The sequence below is a fragment of the Fukomys damarensis genome, unplaced genomic scaffold (genome assembly GCF_012274545.1).
Source record: "Fukomys damarensis isolate Sample0158 unplaced genomic scaffold, DMR_v1.0_HiC HiC_scaffold_30, whole genome shotgun sequence".
Taxonomy (NCBI): domain Eukaryota; kingdom Metazoa; phylum Chordata; class Mammalia; order Rodentia; family Bathyergidae; genus Fukomys; species Fukomys damarensis.
This window is the reverse complement of record NW_022900942.1, coordinates 15,280,906-15,285,797: the sequence shown is the minus strand read 5'-3', so window position 1 is coordinate 15,285,797 and position 4,892 is coordinate 15,280,906. Positions and strand designations below refer to the sequence as shown.

At 36.1% G+C, this 4,892-nt stretch overlaps 1 long non-coding RNA gene across 1 annotated transcript in view; it reads left to right on the top strand.

Moving 5' to 3' along the window:
- Positions 1-3,106, top strand: part of LOC104850892 — a 5,017-nt gene extending 1,911 nt beyond the window's left edge. The window contains exon 3 of the long non-coding RNA XR_004514786.1: positions 2,843-3,106. This is a non-coding gene — a long non-coding RNA (uncharacterized LOC104850892). The remainder of the gene's footprint in view (positions 1-2,842) is intronic.
- Positions 3,107-4,892: the final 1,786 nt, after the last annotated feature.

Genomic DNA, 4,892 nt, shown 5'->3' with positions numbered 1-4,892 from the left:
TACACACACACACACACACACATATGTATTCTCACTGAGTTTATTGGTACATTTTAGGTATACAGTACAGTTACATTTATCATTGGGATCTTGTACCTTTACATGACAGGTCTTGGTTCTCATTTTTTCCCCATACCCCTGCCCTCCCTTTGCCCCTCCTCCCTTCCCTATTTATAAAAACTTTATTTCCATTTTTTTGTTTTCCCATTTTTTTCTTTTCCCTTCTTTTCTTTTTTTAAAAATTGAGTTTATTGGTATATTTTAGGCATACAGTGCAGGTACATTCACTATTGGGATCTTCTGCCTTTACATGACAGGTCTTGGTTCTCATTTTTTCTCCTTGTCCCTGCCCTCCCTTCACCCCCTCCTCCCCTCCCTGTTTACAAACACTTTATTTCCATTTTCACCTATTTTTTTTCTTTTCCCTTATTCCCTTTCCCCTACCCTTCCCACCTTCCCAACACCTTTAGCCCCTTTCTTCCTAGTTCACATTGTCAATTATCTCATTAGGATCTTATGTAATATTATAGTTTTCCACACCAGAGACACTATTTGATATTTACACATGTGTGACTTATTCTTTTCCCTTATTTTCTTTCCCCCACCCTTCCTGGGAAGGATAAATATATTTTACCACAGTAAACTATAAATCAAGACAGTTTCAAAAGAAATTCAGATTTATTGATCCCTAAGTAAGATAATAGTTAATTCAATAATGTTTAGAACCTCTGACTTAGAAGGAAAGTGTCAATGTGATTAGCAAATACTTACCTGGCTACTTTCAGCCTCAGTGAGAATCTGATTCTACATATTCCTTCCAGCCAAGAAGGCCAGAAACTATTTAATAAGACTGTGTCCTTGCCACATACTCTGTGGCTGATATAACCTTTTCCCCCTTAGCAGGATTCACTAAGGTGTATCCTCCTAGCCCTAGCATTGTCTCTAGTTGGAGAGACCATTTCAGCACAGTTCTTTCCATTCCAGGAGGAGGCAGCAATTCCTCTGGAATTAATGTTGGGCTATTCTGTGAGGACTCCTAGCATGGTTGGGACAATGATGCTACTCCAAAATCTTTCCTTTGGTCCATCTAGCCAAAAAGCTTCTTTCTTTTGTATACATTTGATATTAAAAGGGAAACATATTTAATTTAGTGAACCACAAAGTTTGGCTCAGGAGACCTGGACTAGCCTGCTTATAAATTATTGACATTTGATCTTAGAAAAGCACACTGCAATCTTGTCAAAAGGAAGTATGCTTGAGCAGATTTGTGACCTGAAGTTTTTCTGGCTTCAGAACACCAAGGAAAAGTTTAAAATGCTTCAAACTTCCTAAAATGACAATTTTCAAAAGAGCTTAGCATATTTGGCAAATACATTGGAGCTTCAAACAGGCTGAACCTGAAATTGACAAGAAAAAGCCCTATATCAGTATATAAGCTCCAGCATCAGACAACAAAATCGTGGAACCAAATGCTTCATCTTTTAATGAAGATCTCTAAGGGAACCAGTTTTGACAGTGACTGAAAGGAAGGAAAGCAAACTTTATATGGGAAGGATAAGTCCAGGGAAAGTGTCCATCGCCACATATGCCCTAACCAAGGAGAAAGCTCATATGAAACTTTTCTCAGTATTCAGTTTTCATCAATAGCCCAGAGAAGTTTCATTTTTAAGAGTTAGTGTCTGCTCAGTTTGGCATAGCTAAGGTCTAGAAAAATGCTTTAAATTAAATTATTAATTTTAATTAAATTATTAAGTAAAATTATGTGACCTTGCTGACTTTGGGTGTTTGCTTTGTTTGCATTTTTGGCTATAAGAATAAAGCAATATAAATAGTCATTATTGCATGTCAGCCATATTTTCTCTTTTTATTTGTGATGCATAGAATTGAAAAATTTTAACCATAGGATTCTAAAATTAGATATGTACTATGATTTAATTGTGTGTGTATGTCTGAATATGTAAATATGTACACATACACATATATACACAATTCTTAAGCTAAGACTTTGTATTATTTTTAAGTCACAATATGGAATTTGTTTATGAAATTTAAACTAAGATTAAAGGAAGGAGGAAGGTATTTCTTTTGTCCAAAATGTTATAGCTTAGAAATTGATAATCCTGATTTAAAACTCTAGTCTTTCAAGTAGGCTTCAAATGTAATAAGCATTTCTCTACCATCCCTTCTCCCCACCATAAACATGCTACCTGTTAACCATAGTGAAATATGAACACATCATAGCTTGTCACATTTTTTCCTTGAGTACTCTGTGGTTTCTCTCTCTCTCTCTCTTTCTCTCTCTCTCTCTCTCTCTCTCTCTCTCTCTCTCTCTCTCATACCAGGGGTAGAACTCAGGACATTATACTTGTAAGGTTGTGGTGGAACCACTGAGCTATGATCCTTGTCCACTTTTTTTTATATATATACCCTGTACCCTCCACTTTCACATTTCTAATAGGCGAATTCTCTTTATCCTTAACTCTAAATTAAATAGGTGCCTCTTCTAAAATGGCTTCCATGATTCATTATTCTCTTCCCCTATGTTAACATACCTTTGTATATATTATTTCCTATGGTTTGGACATGGCTTGAGTATCCCTCCCTAAGTTTCATGTGTTGGAAGCTTGGTCCCTAATGTGGCAGGGTGAAGAGGTGGTATGAACTGTAAGAGCTAGGCCCAGTAGAAAGTGGTTAGGTTACCAGAAGCACTGCCCATAGAAGAGATTGAGGTTGAGTGAGTCAGTGCCCCTAAAAGTAGATTGCAATAAAAGAGTCAGAGTAAGTAAAGTCCTTGAATCGTTTTTCTTCCCATCTTACTACATGATCTCTTCCTCTCACACAGCCTGCAACCATGACGCCATCTGTCATCCTGTGACACAACAGAAGGCCTTCACAGTAGCCAAGCAGAAATCAGCTCCATGCCTTTGGATCTCTGAAATTTCGAGTTAAAGAAATCTATACTTTGCAGAATATTTACTCTGAAGCATTTTGTCATGTCAATGAAAAATTGATTAATGCATCACTGCTATGAGTACTTGGGTTATTGTCAAAGTTTTTAATATACACAAAAATTTTAAAAATATGTTCTTAAGTGATATATGAGCACCTATGTTTATAGAGGCACAGTTTGTAATAGCTAAAACTTGGAAACAGCCCAATTGCCCATCAGTTGGAGACTGGATAAAGAAGATGTGGTTTTCCTCTAAAATGGAATACTACTCAGCCATAAAGAATGAGAAATTAGAATCATTCAAAAGAAAATGGATACATATTAGGGATATACTCCTAAGTGAAATAAATATGTCACACATGTGTAAATAGCAAATAACTTCTCTGGTGTGAAAAACTATAATGGTACATAAGATCCTAATGATATAATTGACAATGTGAAACAGGAAGAAAGGGGCTAAAGGTGTTTGGGAAGTGGGAATGATAGGGGAAAGGTAATAAAGGAAAATAAAACTATGAAAAAAATGGAAATAAAGTGTTTGTAAATGGGGAGGGGAGAAGAGGGTGAAGGGAGGGCAGGGACCAGGCTAAAAAATGAGAACCAAGACCCATCATGTAAAGGGGTACAAGATCCCAGCAATGAATGTAATTGTACTGTGTACCTAAAATGTACCAATACACTCAATGTGAAAAAAATAAAATTATGTTCTTACTAAAGTTAAAGTATTATCGATAAAGTTAAAGTGTTGCCTCCCATTCCTCCTTTTTACTCCTCAGATTAAAACTTTTTTTTTTGATGAATGGATAATATTCATGTGTGTGTGTCCCCACAGATATGATAGGTAGTATTTGGATTTTGTGCAAATTACAAATTAAATGATAGTACATATATTGCTCTGAAAATTAATGATATCTTTGTATATGTGTCTTGTCTATTAATTTGTAGAAGACTTTCATGCATGTTATTAGTGAGTGAAATCCCTTAGTCCAAAAATGATCTGTATGAATTCACAAATATGTGTTCATATGTTTCCATATTGGTGTGTCTTTGTCCTTTTTCTTTTAGCTGGAACAAAATTTCTGATCTCCACAACTTACAGGATGAGTTTATTTGGGTTTATACCATTTGGGGGTTTCAGTCCTTCCCAGCTGACTCTGAGGCAGGGGTACATAATGCAACAGGCCTGTCATGGAATAAAGCTGCACATATCATTGCTATTGGAAGCAGAGAGAGCAGGGAGCAGTGGGGGAGGAAGATAAGCCCTTCCAGGTCAGGTCCACAGGCACCTACCTCTTCCTACCACCAAGCCAGCTCTAGCTCCCCCATGGTCCAGTTGCTTTCAACAAACTCCCACCTCTCAGTATTTGAGGCTAAAATGGGACAACCAGATATAAACCATACATAGCTAGGTTCATCCAGGTATACTTCTTCATTTCTTCTCTTGCACCTCGTTATCCTCCAACAGTGCTTCAACATAGTCAATGTATTAATATATGCCCATTGCATAAATTAACATTGACTAGTATGTACCCATGTTGTTTTTTCATAACTATAGAAAGACTATGGGGTCAAAACAGGGTGAATGAGTAACAAGGTATTTAGTGTCCATAATCCTAGAAAAATGATACATTTATACTACAATGTACTTCCCTCATATGTTAGAATAGAAGGGAATTTCTGCAGTAAATTTCCCCAGAAAGTAATACACTGTGCCAATTTTCTTCATTCCCTCAAAATAGTTTCCTGATTAAAGGGATTGATCATAGTGATCAGTCCATTTAATTTGTGTTTATTTTAAGATGAAGAAATTAAGAGAAGTTTTATTTCTTCTTAAGAATTGTTGGATAATTGAAAGAGGTTATTGGAAATTACTGAAGCCAATCAAAAACAGCTTGGTGTCATGTATTTTTTATCTTATTGTTATGAAGCATATTGCTCATTA